This window comes from Mustela nivalis, assembly GCF_964662115.1.
Source record: "Mustela nivalis genome assembly, chromosome: 3".
Classification (NCBI taxonomy): Eukaryota; Metazoa; Chordata; class Mammalia; order Carnivora; family Mustelidae; genus Mustela; species Mustela nivalis.
The window spans coordinates 163631335-163649277 of record NC_139022.1 but is presented as its reverse complement, the minus strand read 5'-3'; positions in this window follow the sequence as shown (position 1 = coordinate 163649277).

Below are 17943 nucleotides of genomic sequence, written 5' to 3'. Positions count from 1 at the left end.
AATTATTAATAATGTTCTTTTTGTAGATTCCTTTGGATTTTCTCTACAATCAATAATGTCAAATGAAAATTGTATTTTACTACCTCACTTTTATTCTACATCTTTTTCAATTTTTCCTTGTCTAATGCACATGCTAGGACTTCCAGTACAGTGACGAATTACATTTATTGATGTCCCAATATTGAACAAATATTGTATTCCAAAGACATACCACTTGGTTATAATAAACTAATTCTTTATATATTTTGTTATTAGCTAATACTTTGCTAAAGATTTTTGTATTTATGTTCGTGCATCTATTTAAACATCAATTTTACATCTTTCCACTGTGTAAATAGATCCATAGTTAATATACAAAGAATACTTTTAGTACTATTTCTGATTTTGGTAACATGGTAATTTCTGCCTCATTAAATGAGATTAGAAAACATTTACTATGTTTTCTCAAATAAGATTTATATTATTCATTCCTTAATATTTAATTGGATTTACCAGTGTATTCATGTAGGTTTGAACTTTTCTTTCTAGAAAAGTTTTTAATTAATAATCATGTCCCTTTTCAAAATGTAGGAGTATTTGGGTTTTCTATTTCTTCTTACATTAGTTTTAATCATTTGTGACTTTTAAGATATTGCTGACATCATTGAAATGTTTTGGTTTGAGAAGCATAAAGTTGTTCAGTATTATTATCTTAATATCCATCTTTTTTTTTTTTTAGATAAGTAGTAGAGTAGAATCTACACACTTTTTCTTACAACACAGTTATTTTTTTATTTTATTTTTTTCAGTGTTCCAAGATTCATTGTTTATGTACAACACCCAGTGCTCCATGAAATATGTGCCCTCCTTTATACCCACCACCAGGTTCACCCTTTCCCCTGTCCCTTACTCCCAGTTTGTTTCTCAAAGTCCACAGTATCTTGTGGCTTGTCTCCTCCAATTTCCCCCAGTTCATTTTTCCTTTCCTTCTCCTAATGTCCTCCATGTTATTCCTTATACTCCACAAGTAAGTGAAACCATATGATAATTGATTTCTCTGCTTGACTTATTTCACTCAGCATTATCTGCTCCAGATCCATCCATGTTAATACAAAAGTTGGGTATTCATCCTTTCTGATGGAGGTGTAATATTCCATTGTATATGTGAAGCATATCTTCTTTATCCATTCATCTGTTGAAGGGCCTCTTAGCTCTTTCCACAGTTTGGTGATTGTGGCCATTGCTACTATGAACACTGGGGTACATATGGCCTTTCTTTTCACTGTATTTGTATCTTTGGGGTAAATACCCAGGAGTGTAATTTCAGGGCCATAGGGTAGCTCTATTTTTAATTTCTCAAAAAATGTCCACACTGTTTTCCGAAGTAGCTGCACCAATTTGCATTCCCAACAGTGTAAGAGGGCTTCTCTTTTTCCACATCCTCTCCAACACTTGTTGTTTACTTTCTTGTTAATTTTAGTCATTCTAACTGGTGTAAGATGGTATCTCAAAGTGGTTTTGGTTTGAATCTCCCTGATGGCTAATGATGATAAACATTTTTTCATGTGTCTGCTAGCCATTTGTATGTCTTCATTTGAGAAGTGTCTGCTCATGTCTTCTGCCCAGTTTCTGACATGATTATCTTTTTTTTTTTTTTTTTTTTTTTGGTGTTGAGTTTGAGGAGTTCTTTATAGATTTTGGATATAAGCCCTTTCTCAGTAGTGTCATTTGCAAATATCTTCTCCCATTCCATGGGTTGCCCCACAACACAGTTATATTTTAATCAAATGTAATAATTTGTTTAAAATAAAAGCTTTGGTTTTACTGGTTTCCTTTATTATTGGTTAATATTCGCTTTCAGGAATGCCTGAAACTTTATTTTCTTCATTTTACTTACTATGTAAACCTTTTTCTAGTTTCTTATAATAGGCACTGATAAGACTGATTTTGATTTTTTTCCTCTCTTCTATTATTAGCAATTATAGTTTTGAAGTTTCATCTAACCATCTTTTTGCTTACACCCATATATTTCAAAGGTCTTGTGTTCAGTTAAGATATTTTCTAATTTTTTTTCTTTTGATTAGATTAAATACTGGGCTGAAGGTCCTAGCCAATAAAGAAAGGAAAGAAGTGTTATGGAGGAGGAAAGAAAGGGAGGGGGACTGAAAAATGGGAAATAGAACTGTGACCACTCACAGATGTATATCTGCATGTGTAAAAAATCTTAAATAATCTAAGTATAAATCATTAGTACTATTGACTATAGTAAATTGCTGACTAAAAGTCCAAATATAAACTGAATTTTAGATTTCTAGATTTAGCTCCATTATATAAAACGTTTGGAAGTCCTCACTCCCATCATAACAACAAGAAAAAGTTGAATAAACTGAAAATCATCAACTTCTCTGGACCCATCAGAAAACTAAGAGTTTACAGTATATCAGGTATGTGAAATCTGGATACAGGTGTGTCCACTGAGATTTAGGATCTTAGATCTGACTACTTGGTTCTACATAAGTAATGGAAGAAAGGCCAACCAAAAAATAAATGAAGTAAAATAACATGCTTTGTTTTTATTCTTAAATGATCTAAGTAATGACATTTTAAGTAATATTAACAATCTATTGGGCAATTTTAACAGATGGATAAATAAAATGAGTAACAGCATGGCCACATGGTGCAGGAGGTAGAAACTGGTTATACTTATTAGAAGATATTTGTACTACAAGGGCCATGTTATTTTTAAAAGTTATTTATATGAAATATCATTTTAAAATGTGTGTTTCAGGGTGCTTACGTGGCTCAGTCAGTTAAGTGTCACCTTCGGCTCGGGTCATGGTCCCAGGGTCCTGGGATTGAGTCCCGCAAGGAGATCTCTGCTCTGCAGGGGCCTGCTTCTCCCTCTGTCTCTGCATCTCTTTCTGTCTCTCATGAATAAATGAAGACAATCTTTTAAAAATAAATAAATAAAATAAAATGAGAGTTGTATAAACAAGGACAAGCACTAAATCTTTTACCAAAGAAGTATAGCTAAATATGCTAGTAGAGGAAATAAAATGGAGTCAGATAATAACCTCAATTAACCAGAGAAGGCAGGAAATGAGGACCAAACAAAAAATAAAGAATAAGTGCAACGAATAGAAAGCAGGTACCAACAAAGTAAATATTAACCCAAGTATAGTGATAATCAATTTAAATTTAATTATATAAATATAGTAATTAAAATGCAGAGATTTTATTTATTTTTTTAATATATTTTTTAAATTTTTATTAACATATAATGTATTGTTAGCCCTGGGGGTATAGGTCTGTGAATCACCAGGTTTACACACTTCATAGCACTCACCATAGCACATACCTTCCCCAATGATCATAACCCCACCACCCTCTCCCTACCCCTCTTTCCCTGGCAACCCTCAGTTTGCTTTGTGAGATTAAGAGTCTCTTATGGTTTGTCTTCCTCCACATCCCATCTTGTTTCATTTATTATTTTCTGACCGTCCAAGCCCCCCACTTTGCCTCTCAACTTCCTCATATCAGGGAGATCATATGATAATTGTCTTTTTCTAATTGACTTATTTCACTAAGCATAATACCCTCTATGCCATAAGCATAATAAGCATAATACCATCCATGTTGTCGCAAATGGCCAAGATTTCATTTCTTTCGATGGCTGCATAGTATTCCATTGTATATATATACCACATCTTCTTTCCATTCATCTGTTGATGGACATCTAGGTTCTTTCCATAGTTTGGCTATTGTGGACATTGTTGCTATAAACATTCGGGTGTACATGCCCCTTCAGATCACTACATTTATATCTTTAAGGTAAATACCCAGTAGTGCAATTGCTGGGTCATAGCGTAGCTCTATTTTCAAATTTTTGAGGAACTTCCATGCTGTTTTCCAGAATGGTTGCACCAGCTTGCATTCCCACCAGCAGCGTAGAAGGGCTCCCTTTCTCCACCTCCTTGCCAGCTTCTGTCATCCCCTGACTTGTTAATTTTAGCCATTCTGACTGGTGTGAGGTGGTACCTCATTGTGGTGTTGATTTGTATTTCCCTGAGCCAAGTTATGTGGAGCACTTTCGTGTCTATTGGCCATCTGGATGTCTTCTTTGCAGAAATGTCTGTTCATGTCTTCTGCCCATGTTTTGATTGGATTATTTGTTCTTTGGGTGTTGAGTTTGATAAGTTCTTCATAGATTTTAGATACTAGCCCTTTATCTGATATATCATTTGCAAGTATCTTCTCCCATTCTGTTAGTTGTCCTTTGGTTTTGTTGACTATTTCCTTTGCTGTGAAAAAGCTTTTGATCTTGATGAAATCCCAATAGTTCATTTTTGCCCTTGCTTCCCTTGCCTTGGTGATGTTTCTAGGAAGGAGTTGCTGTGGCTGAGGTTGAATAGGTTGCTGGTTGTGTTCTCCTGAAGGATTTTGATGGATTCCTTTCTCACATTGAGGACCTTCATTCATTTTGAGTCTATTTTCATGTGTGATGTAAAGAAATGGTCCAGTTTCATTTTTCTGCATGTGGCTGTCCAATTTTCCAACGCCATTTGTTGAAGATACTGTCTTTTTTCCATTGGACATTCTTTCCTGCTTTTCAAAGATTAGTTGAACATAGAGTTGAGGGTCTATTTCTAGGCTCTTTTTTCTGTTCCATTGACCTATGTGTCTGTTTTTGTGCCAGTACCATACTCTCTTGATGATGACAGCTTTGGAATAGAGCTTGAAGTCCAGAATTGTGATGCCACCAACTTCGGTTTTCTTTTTCAATATTCTTCTGGCTATTCGAGGTCTTTTCCGGTTCCATTTAAATTTTAGGATTATTTGTTCTATTTCTTTGAAAAAAATGGATGGGATTTTGATAGGGATTGCTTTAAATGTGTAGATTGCTTTAAGTAGCATAGACATTTTCACAATGTTTGTTCTTCCAATCCAGGAGCGTGGAACATTTTTCCATTTCTTTTTGTCTTCCTCAATTTCTTTCATGATTACTTTATAGTTTTCTGAGTATAGATTCTTTGCCTCTTTGGTTAGATTTATTCCTAGGTATCTTATGGTTTTGGGTGCAATTGTAAATGGGATTGACTTCTGAATTTCAATTTTATTATTTCTATTCATTATAATTTGTTAAGGTATGTTTGTGGCCCAGAGTATGGTTTATCTTATTCAATACTTTTGTAGAAAATTATCAAATTACTGGAAACTTAAAAATTACATACCTCAAGTGGTTAAAATTAGAAATATTATCAATACTATTTTTTGGCAAAAATTTGTAGGAAAGACAATTTTTACACACTTGTGATCAAACTACAAATTGGTATAACTATACTGGAAAAACATTTTGGTATTTTCTACATGATTCGCACATAAACATTCTCTATAACTCAACAATATCACTCCTTGGTATATAATAAAAAATGTGATTATTGATCCAAAAGATTTGTATTTAAATGTCTAGAATGACATTAGCCAAAATAGGTAAATAATATAAAATAATCCATCAGTATTATGTGGGATACTTTACATGATGATTTATTGCATTATTGTAAAACTAGATGACCTAAAGCCATACACTTGAACATTGAAAAAAAAAAAAATTCCTATCACATCTAATGAATTTCACTAACATAATTTTGAACAAATTATGAAAGGCACAAAGTAATACATATTGCATACATAACATTAATTCATGGCTTTAGAAATCATGACAGTCATTTTCTTTGGGGAGGAGAGAGATTGGTGATCAGGATGAGAGGGCTTTGTTGGTGATATTCTATTTCTTGATCTAGGTGGTCGCCACCAGGGTGTCTTTATTTTGTCTTGTACACCTGAGATTTGTGAATTTTTCTTTATATGTCTGCATTTAAATGTTTAAAAATTCCCCCTATATTGCCTGAATATGCTAAGTGACTCAATTTACAATTATTCTAGATAACCGCAGGTAGTAGTACAACGAGTGTTTTCCTAAGCATAGTTGACATGAATTTTCATTCTAATGCTCTCGCTGAATGGTATATTTCTCCATAAGCAATGCAGCCTTTCTCTATTATGTTTTCTTCATTGATAATATGAAATAGGTTAAAGTTCCTTTCATATCTAAAATTTGGAAATAACATATGCCTAAATATTCTCAAGTAAAATTCATTGTTAAAAATCTTGTTTTTTATTGCATTCTGAAAAATTAATATAGGATTACTCTAAAAAGTATATCTTAAAATCAATAATTCTAACAAAAACAAAGAGAATCACTGAGCAATGAAACCACTGGACTGTATTAGGATCCAATATAATTCTCAAAGCCATGCAATAGGCCCAATCATTGAAAAATCCACACAATAAAAGACTTCTACTTTATCAAGTGCTTTTTAACCCTTACAATACAGTACCAGGTAGGTTGAGAAGAAAGTTGCCTACACAGTCATGGTTATATGATAATGTCTTAACAAGGCAACCAGTTCCCCATGGGGCTAGTCCAGCTTCTCCTCATAGTCAGCTGGTAATTAACATATTTTAGTATTTTAAAAATATTCATTATTATTGGGACAGTTGATTATCTGGCATCATTGAAGCTCTATTATCTGTCATCTCTAAATGACAGGCATGGCTCAGTTTAGCCAACAAAGTACTTTACTTCCAAGATTTTGACTTGTGATTAATCCAATTATCTCCTCTGCTATAAGGAGAAAAGATTATATTGGATGATTTTGTTTCCTGCAGCAAAGTAATTTTCTGCATGACCAGCAATAATATAATGTGGGGGATTTTAATAAGAGGCAATTATTTTTAAAATTAAACCTTAAACAGAATGCAGATTGTAATAATATGGCAGAGATGTGCACAAAATTATGAGTTACTTTAAAAACTGTTAACCCTGCAATGTGTTCTTGTATGAAACAGTACAATAAAAGAAACATAACTGAAACAAAAAAGATTTTTATGTCTTCTAAAATGCATATACAATAGTGAGACTGACAAGGTGATACTCCTTTTCTGTGGTATTCCAGAATTTAATGGTTTATATTTTTTCCATTTGAAATTAACAGCTTTATTTTTTAAGACAGGGAAAGACTTATGCAAAGGATTCATGATAATATTTTTTTTCTTTCCAAAGAGAAAATATTTAATTCTGGAGTTGAAAAATGATCAGTGATAAAAGGTGAGTATTAGCAAAATTAAGTCATCATGTGTGTTATGGAAAAATAGAGCCTCCCAGACCTCACTGCCATGGTATGCAAATTATGAAAGTTAACAATAATGGTCTTTGAGGTATCTCTAGGGCCTGGAGTCCCCATGTGTTTATTTCCAATTGTTCCAATCTAAGGACAGAAAGCTATCACCAAATGAAGGTAGTATCTATTCTTCTTTTTATAAGGTGATCATCTTTTGAAATTACTTTTCACATTTTGAGGATATTTGAGGTGAGATTTTGAAAATGGAACAGACAGCATCTAGAAAGATTTGAAATAGCAGAGGAACACACACACAAAAATACTTGGTTTGAAAGGAAAGTTTGTCCATTAACAAATGAACTATTTCTCATGAGTTTCACGGTTTTAGTTTATTTAGTGTTGCTGTATGCCACAATTTTTTCATATGTCTATTGTCTTCAAAAGAGTGCTTCAAAATAGTTTAAATAAAAATAAAATTTAATTATTTTAAATGCTTCCTGTTTAACCTTAAATATACATATTATATAATATATATATATTATATATATAATTATATATATAAATTACAATTTCAAATGCCCTTTAAATTATTTTTCTGTTGAATAATCCTTTAAATAGCAATAAAAAAACTAACATTGTTTTAATCCTTATAATGTAGTGAATCTTCTGTTAGGTATTTCATAATTGTATAACGGATCACTGTCATGCCTATCTTGACCTATCAACTTATTTGAAATTGCTGCATTCTACTTACACCCCAAAGCCTGCTTACCCAGAACTTTTTTTTCTTTTTTTAATAACAACTTGCTAACACTTCTGGTCATTTCCTCTAAAATTAAAATGTTCTAACAGATCAATTAAAATGTTCTGACATATCAATTAAAATGCTCTAACAGATCTAACAGCTCAATCCTTGAAGACTTATATTCAATGATGAGACTATCACTGATCATATAAACTGGCAAAGCCTTCACTACAAACTGTTTGATTTTAGTTTCTAGCTTACATTACTGTTCATTTAAGTAAAAAAAAAAAAAAAAAGAACAGTCCTGGAAGATCATGGTTTACAAACACAACCATTATATTTGTTTCCTTCCTCAGCTGCATGATCTTAATGATCATTTTAATAATGATTTTAATAATGATAAAACATACTATTAGCCCTAATGACAGGAGAATGTTGCTTCTAAATTAATCTTGTATTTTATAAGTTACTGGGTTGTAGTGAAACTTATACAGAGCTCAGTTGAAACAGTCACCTATCTCTTTTTTCCACTGATAAAAAAAAAAAAATACTTTAAACTATAAAACAGCAACAAAAGGAAATTCTAAAGATCTGTATCCCATGCCAGTACAGAGTTTTAGAATTTAGCTTTTAACAGCATCAGTGAGCTTTGGATTTCCTGAGGTATCTTTTGTGCTCAAGCTATGTTTCCCCAGTGATTGAAAGAGATGAGTTGTGCTAGGCAGACCTGGAGAAGAAAGAGGAAGATGAAGTCAAAGGTAAGATGAATAGGAAGACAAAGAAAAGGAAGTGGAGGGAAGGGAGAAGGAAAAGAGGAGAAAAAAGGCTGGCCTTGAAGTATTTTTCTGCTAGATTGGTCATCTAGAAGTTGAAAGGACTGTGTTCATGTAGACTATGTGCAGTTTATTTAAAATATAAATAAAATGTATGTGCATTTTATATAAAACAAAATATGCAGTGTGTAAGATGTTGATAATGCTTTGGAGTAAATTTCTTTTTAAATGAATGCCTAGATAATGGTTAAGGGAAGGTTTGAAATTTTTAATTGAGTTTACCTTTATTATCTGTTATCAAATGTTCCAGTGTTTATTATCACTTAGTTGTTTAAAAAAACTGTATCATGTTAGTTTTAATTTGTGTCTATTTTACGAGAAGTGATCATAAACATCTTGCTATATGCTGAAGATCCATTTATGTTACCTTTTCCTAAAATTTCTTTTCCTAAAGTCTTTATGTTCTTTGCCAATGTTGTTCATTCTTTTTATCAATAAGATGTGTAGATTTTTTTCAAAAAAAATGTTTAAAGATTTTATTTATTCACTTGACAGAGAGATCACAAGTAGGAAGAGAGGCAAAGGGAAGCAAGCTTCCCGCCTGATGCAGGGCTCCATCCCAGGACTCCGAGATCATGACCTGAGCTGAAGGCAGAGGCTTAACCCACTGAGCCACCCAGGCACCCCAGATGTGTAGATTTATATATATATATATATTAGAGAAATTGACCTTTTTCCTTGTGATATATTTTCAGTTATTTTTTCCAGACCATCATTTGCACCTTGATCTTATTGGTGATTTCTTCTCTCTCATGTGTTCCCTTCCAGTTTTCCAGAAATGTCTACCTTAACCTTCAGCTCTGCTTGACAGGCTTTCTGTTCTTTTCTACTTGATGTTAGTGATATCCTTGGCCCCAAACACATGAACATATTCACTCTTGTGTGATCTGGTTTCTATCAAAGCATTTGTTGCATCTTGTATGTACAATGATTGGTCAATTAATCAAGATAAAGTTGGGATTTATTTTCCTACAGTTTGTAACATACATGTTCTAAAAGAAACATGGAAAAATGAATTTTTATTTATGTATATAAGTAAATTTTAATTTCTTAAGTAAAAATAGTTAAATTATATATTAAATATTTATCTTTATTTTCTTTATCATATAAAATTAATCTAACTTATTAAATCATCACAGCAGCAAAGAACTAGTCAAATAATTTGGCTTCCTTTTTTCATTCAGAATTCATTTTCTTCAATCCACATTATATTTGCCTTTGAAATTTCTGCCAACTGAATAATCAAAATCACTTATTTAATATTCTTCTTATATTTGAGGTCAAACTCATGAAATATCATAAGAAAGAAGGCATGATGATAGGTAAAAGTTATAAAAGAAAAATAAATTTTAAAAATCACAAAGTCAGGGGGGTCGTGCACCCTTTACAGCCTTTTAATATCATATAAAGGTTATCCCACTAATTGTTGTAGTGATTCTAAAATGTAGGAAACTTAAAGAACAATGAGATATCCCAAGCAGAGACTGCTGGTTCCCTTCCCATGGCCTTTTCCTTTATGCCCCACCTCTGATTTATAACTAACATCAAGGGCAGCATAGAAGATACATTTCTCATCTTATTTGAGTTGAGGAGCATCATATGACCAAGGAAATGAAAGCTGAACTATAACATCAGAACCCATCTTGAGAAATGTTCTATAGGACTTCTGAGATCCATTTTTGCAACTCTTAACTGCTCTTTGGAATTAGACAAATGATGGCTACAGTTTTATGTTGGTCTGTGAGGATATAAAGCTATAATGTGCATGGTAAGAAATGAGTGGGAAATAGCCTGGTTCATGGCCAATTTACTCACATATGACTATTACTGTTACAGAGAACTAAACTTCTACATTTTAAGCCATTTTTTTAAATATCTCTCTAATTCACAGCAAAACATTGTCCACACAGATATAGAATATGATACCATGAATGCTACTCTGGAAAAAAAAATATATATATAAATTATGGGTTTGGTTTATGAAATTAGCAGGGTGGTGAGAGGTAGAAACATACATATTACATGTTGGAAACCTGGTGAACTTGTTAGGTTGTAGTGAATAAGTCATCTGCTTTACCTTCAAATAAATCTTATGTTAATTTCAGGTATAATATTAGGGAAATGTTGAGATTGTTTTTAAAATTTGTTTTAGTTGACTTTTTTACACTTTTTAGAAAAGTCCTGCAAACGATTGATTAATTTTTGTTTGGGGTAGATGGAATACAGATAGAGAAAGAAGACAGATCTTGTTAAAGGAGATTTTCTTGGTCTGGAATCCACAAACAGGAGATCCTACAAACTTTCAGGTTTGAAATACCTGGCTTTACCTTTATCTCAAACTGAAACAGGAAAGAGTTTACATAACTACAGCCTCAGTAGATGTGCTCTACTCTACGAAGACCGTGATCTTGCTGACGGTGATGGCTACTATATCACAGGAAGGCTGGGCAGAACACAGAAGTTAGAAAAAAAATCAAGAATTTTCACTCACACTTTAAAAATTTTGTCTGGACAAAGACCTTGACTGTGATTATTTGCATATGCAACTGACCAAGAGTAATTGGAATTTTATTGTATTTTTCAGGGAATTTTTTTGTTTAAAAGAAACTTAATTTGACCTATAATTAAAAGCCTTAAACAGTCACCATGACCAAATGATATCAATAGGAAATGGGCTACAAAATTTCTACAACCCTGAAGAATGCCAGCCTCTGCAATGTGTATCTGATATATACAGCCATAGAGAGCTATTGAATAAACACACACTCCTTTCCTTTCTCCTATATTCCCAAAGACAAATCCAGGGACACAATGGGCAAAGGGCTTAAAAAATCTTCCCAAAGAAAAGAATCTAGATTTTATACCTTAAGTTAGCTAGGAAATTTGCATCCATGGCCAGAGTAGTCTTTATTTTTCACGTTGAACAATATTTCCTATTTAGTGTATCCTAATTGGCTATCAGCTAATGTATTTCTCAGACGCTTCTTCTCTGAATAGAATATCTATGGGTGTACATAGGGCAAAAATCTTGTATTCCAATTTGTAGATTTCAAGATTGTTCTGGGCCTTATTTGGATTTGTTGGGGAGAATTCCATGTCACTCAGACATCTTGAATGTTCAGCTGTTAATAAATGTAAGTAAATGAATGACATCAGTGTTGCTTCCTTTAGGGAAAGGATGAAGGTGTTACATACTCAGAAAGACAAATATCTGTTTATACACCGGTAGCCAAAAAGGACAGGCCACAGTAGAGATTTTTGCTAGACTATCACAAAAGCTATTCTCCCTACCTTTAGATGACTGACTTTTTCCTAGGTGCATAGGCACATGGAATAATGACAATGACATTAATAAAATTTAAAAATTCTTAATATAACATATAATTTTAATTGTGTTATCTTTATGTTATTGAATTATAAGTACTGTTTGTATATTTTGATACTAGGCTCTCATTAAATATATGATTTACTTATTCTCTCCTTCTGTAGGATGTCCAATGACTGTCCTCAGTGTGTCCTGTTAAGGACTGAATTGTGTCCCATTCAGATATATATGCTGATGCCCTAATTCCCCATGTGACTGCACTTGCAGCTGAGTTCCCAATCTATGCTCACAGATCAGGGCTTTCATGTACATTGCTTATTGGCCAGTATGTATTTAATAGACATGAGGGAGGTTTAGTGTATTCTTCTGGTTCCAACTTTTTTCTAGTATCTGATTTCTAACATAACACCTCCTTATGTAAATTAGTCCCTAAAGGTTTTAACCTAAGCCAATAAATTTCATGTTCTTAGTTTCTATTTTTAGGACATCAAGTAATAATTAATGACAGTGATAATTACTGGCTTTTCCCTTTGCATAAACCACTTGAGCAGACAGAATTCAATAATAAGATTATGAGGATGCTCAGGAATTTATAGTAATTTTGTTTTGTCTGAAAATGTTGAGAACAGGCAAATAAATATGATCCTCACACTATTTTATGGAATAATAGGAAAAAGAAAATAAAAATAGAAACATATTTTATCTTGTTCTGTAGCACAAGAGGCAATAATAAGTACCTTTAGAGTTTCTTCAGTTTAGAATAAATGTGACAAGCAAGAATTTTGAAAAATTTATTTTCTTTGTTTATTTTGCTCTTTCTCAGAGTAAATGATTTATTAACAGTTAAAATAAAAAAAAAAAACTCTACTTTAGATTTACAAAGATTTTACAAAGATTTCACATTACAAATGAAGTGACCAAGGAAATAGATCTTTAAAAATTAAATTTAATTGCTGGAAAATGCATGAGCTTTGAAGGAGTAATTAAATTGACACTGAAACTACCCTTCAAAATTTCATATCTTTATAGGAACTTCATAGTACAATTCATACCATTAAGATTTAATCTTCTGAAACACTACTGGAGAGAGACGAAGCTCTTAGATAACAAGCAATATCAAAACATTGGAAGTTCTTAGCTATGCAAATCTCTGACTGATCTCCAGCAGAATTTGGTGAAAACATTATCATTGTGAAGAGATTCGTGGAAAATACTCGACCTTCTGCCAAACTGAAATTCCTCAATATCAGCTACCTTCTGCTAAATGAGTTATGTGTTACCTCACCAAAGGAATGGCAAAAGTAATTTATGACTATTTTAGAATATGTACATCAGTGATTTGCATCATTTATTCACTTTTTTTAATTATGTGGGGGATGGGCAGAGGGAGAGGGAGAAAGAGAATCTTCAGCAAGCTTCAGGCCCAACACAGCCTGATCTCACAACCCTGAGATCATGACCTGAGCCAAAATCAAGAGTCAAACAATTAACCAGCTGAGCCACCCAGGTGGCCCCTTTATTCATTTCTTAAGACATTATACCACCAGCTCAAAGGTCTTATAAAGAGATGTTTGGTGATGTTACAGTATTCTCATCAGCCCTGTGTGCTTCTGATTCAGAATATTGCCTGGGAATCACGAACTCCGAGTGTAAGAAGGGATAATGGATATAATTCCAAATGAGAGGAAATTGTAGAAAGGTTTAAAGTAACTTTAAAAGGTTATTTAGCAGAAGTGAGGTTGGATGTCAGAACTTCTGATCACATTCTTTTTTTTTTTTTTTTTTTAAATTTATTTATTTGACAGAGACACAGTGAGAGAGGGAACACAGTGGAGGGAGTGGGAGACGGAGAAGCAGGCTTCCTGCCAAGCAGGAAGCCTGACTTGGGGCTCCATCCCAGGACTCTGGGATCATGACCTGAGCTGAAGGCAGCTGCTCAACAACTGAGCCACCAAGGTGCCCCTTCTGATCATGTTCTAAGCAAATTTTCATATTACCGTAGTGGCTTCCATTTGTTCCTACTCATGAGTGTTATAAGAATCAAAACAAAAGATTACACAAATAATACAAGTTAATCTCCCCCCAGAGGAGAAAATGTCCCTTTGTTATAAAGAAATTTAGGCTTAAAGGATACAGATGTTTGCCCAGATCATAACAGCATTCGACAGCATAGCTGGGAATGAACTCTGCTTTCTGACTCTATATTTAGTTCTCAATCATTATTTCTGTTACTGGTTTAGAAATCATTGATAGAACACATACTTTGCTTCAGTCCTTTTGTGCATCTTCAGGTCACAGATCGTTGCACAGAGACCTTGCCTTCAAAGATTTTCTTTCCCCACCAAGTGTATTTTATTTTCCTCATTGGAGATAAAGCATAGTTACTGAACCATTATATAATGGTTTTCTCTTATCTATACTGATACTATTTTTCAATCTCCAGAAAGTTCACATTCAAGCACAGATTTTTTTTTCCTGCATGTATCAAAAATACAGTAACTTTAAATTGGCTATATTTTCATGTATTTTTTTTTATTTTAATTTTTTATTTTTTATAAACATATATTTTTATCCCCAGGGGTACAGGTCTGTGTATCACCAGGTTTACACACTTCACAGCACTCACCAAAGCACATACCCTCCCCAATGTCCATAATCCCACCCCCTTCTCCCAAACCCCCTCCCCCCAGCAACCCTCAGTTTGTTTTGTGAGATTAAGAGTCACTTATGGTTTGTCTTCATGTATTATTTTTAAAGCCAAGAATGTAACTCTAGATTAAAATGTCCCCTGGTGCCTATAATTCCATGAATAGTTACTTTAGTTTAGTAAAGTTTGGGGTTTTTAATCACATAATTCTAAGAATTATTTAGTCATAAATCATACTTTTCTGTACACCAAGGACCTGAATTAATTCTTCATTCATAGAGTAAAAGCACTACTATGAGTACAGATTAGATAGAAGCCAACAAAAATGCCTTCCTTGTGATATTTATGTTTTTGTGGAGAAGACAGTAAACAAGAAAACAATGAAAAGCGATATTTCAAATACGATGAGTAGTATTTTGTGTAAGATGTTTTTTCTCCTATTTAGACACGTTTTTACTCTCATTTTCATTACATAAAATATATTAATGACTTTTCCTTTTCTATGCTCAGCATATGAATTTAGAAATCAAACACCCTTTCATTTTACCTACAGTGCAACATTAATGTCAAGAATTATTCTGAGTTTGAATTGCATTACTTTCTAAAGTAGCATTTGTTTTATCTATAACATAAGGAACCAAGAATCTTCTTCTTCTTCATAGTTCACCCATCCTTCTCTCAACAAGGAATTTAAATACCAAAGGTGCCAACCCTCTCCTACGCCAAGGTAGAGTTTCTGGTATTAGTGAGCTGATTCATGCAGAGTAAGCCTAGCAGCAAAAGTATCAAGTTCTACTAATCATAATAATTCCAGGGCATTTTTTTTTTTTAAATAAGAAGATACAAGATGAAACTAGAATGTATTGTATAGGGTTGTTTTTTTGTTTTGTTTTGTTTTGTTTTTGTTTGTTTGTTTTTCTGTTGTTGAGGTAGGTTTGAGATGAGAGGTTAAACTCCTACCCTTATATTTATGAGTGAGGAAATCACCCCAGTGACCATTGACTGGTCACTGGCATCCCACTAGCACCCCCACCTCCGTGACCACTGGTATCAGCACTGGCCATCTTCGTTCTCCCTGTCAAAGTCAGCAAAGAGGAATCTGAGTAAGAATTCCATTTCCAGCAAGCAAGACTCTGAAGCACCTACAGCTCAAGAAGGCTAAGGATTAAAACTCTTTCTTCTAAGAAAGGGAAGGACTTCAAGATAATAAAAATAAAAATGATGTCAGACACTAGAGGATTGAAGGACGTGGAAAGTGGTGGTCAAACACACAGAGGAAAGAGAAATTTTGGAGAGAAGCATCATGTTCAGCTTGGAAGCTGGTGCACATTACCAGTAAAGGTTTCATTAATAGTCTAAGTGAAAAAGCTTGAACTGCATTATCTCATAAGGAGCCACTAGACACATGTGACTATTTTAATTTATATTATCTGAAATTTTAAAAGAGTTGAAATTTTAGCCCCTGTGATATATTACCTACATTCCAAGAGCTCAACAGCTACCATGGTAGTTCATGACTACCATGTTGAATTGTGCATCTATAAAAGAGGATAAATGAAACTTTGCTTGCAGAAAGTTCCATTAGAAAGTGTTAAGCCTGTTTAATAAGAGAAAAGGGGCAGGAGAAGGAGAGATGAGAGTCATTCCAGTCTAGAGTTCATGAAACAGGATTTTTTTTTTTTTTGGCAGAGAATTAAATACATTTTTCATTAATAAAACATAAATCATAAGGTTATAAGTAAAAGCAGATATAATTGGATATTTAGCCAAAGGCAAAATTATGGCCTTTTATACCATTCTAAGCAATTTTGAATTTACACATTAGGCCAGGGCATATTTCCAAAGTGTTCATATAAGTAGGATTCTATGAAATATAAATTGAGGGTGAAACAGAAAAGGGAAGAAGGTGTTCAATTGAAAAAATGATCATGAGAAAGAATTTCTGCCAAATCTTTTTGCAAACAGACCATTCACATGAACATATTACATCTCTTAAGACATGATCTAAAAACTTACTTGAATTTATTTTAAAGTGGGAATGAAACATCTGCCTGGATAGATTTTCCCCCCTTTTACTCAACTAGTAGTAAGCCCTAGAACACTATTTAAAACGTGTGGTTGCAAATAATGAGGCACTATAGGACTGTAAGCAAAAGAGTGTGTTGGGTAGCCATTTATTCAAGAAGGATCACCTGGCAGTAGTGTGAGGATGAATTTGAGAAGACTATATAGAAGCACTCAGTTTTCAAAGTCACTTCATTAATTTTTTCATGAATGATGAAATGGTTCATTTAACCAGGACATGACAGCAGAAGCAAAGGGTATGAATTTCAGAAAATGTTAGAAAACAAAATTGTAGAATACGACTTAGAGGAAATGTATGCAAGGAAAGGGGAAGAGTCTAACATGCATCCCCTTTTAGTCACTGGATGATGCCATGTCATTTCCTGAAATATAGCATTTTAGAAAAATGATAAAGTATTATGGTAAAATGCAATCTTTTATTTTAAAAACGAGATTATTTTAAATCATTGTATATATCCTAATAGAACTAAGTAGTTATATTCACATTCTACCTCTCTTCTTCTGTCCCAAGTTGACTCAGATAAAATCAATTTTTCTCACTTCTTTGTTATTATTATTATTATTATTATTATTATGTAACCATTACTGAAAACATTAATATATGTGCCAAATAAGAATGTCTGGGACAATACAGGGCTTGTCAACACAGCAGTGCAAAATATTTAAAATAATGTTTGATCTTCCTTTGATTCTCTGCCGGGCAATAATTTCTTACCAGTTGTTCTTTTAAGGCCAGCTGCATGATCTGATATACTTCTCTCATTTCTCTCTATCCTCCACACTCCCAAATTTCTGTCAGTGGTTACACAGAATAGTTTAGCTTCTGTCTATCTGCTTCCAACCATGATCTCAGAGCTTTATGTTTTATTCCCCAAAAGATTTGTCTTAGGTAATTCTTCAACCACAGATCATTCCCTTCTAATTATTGGAGGGGAGGAGTCCTTTTTTGGCTCCCTCCAACCCAATTATAGTTTTAAATTTTCTGATATGTTAATACTTTGACATATGCAATACCTTGACAAGTTGACAATACCTTTTTTGACATATACAATTTCTTTACATATACAATTTTTGTATATGTATACATATACAATTTTTGACACATACAATTTCAATACCTTTTTTGACATATACAATGTCTTAAACAC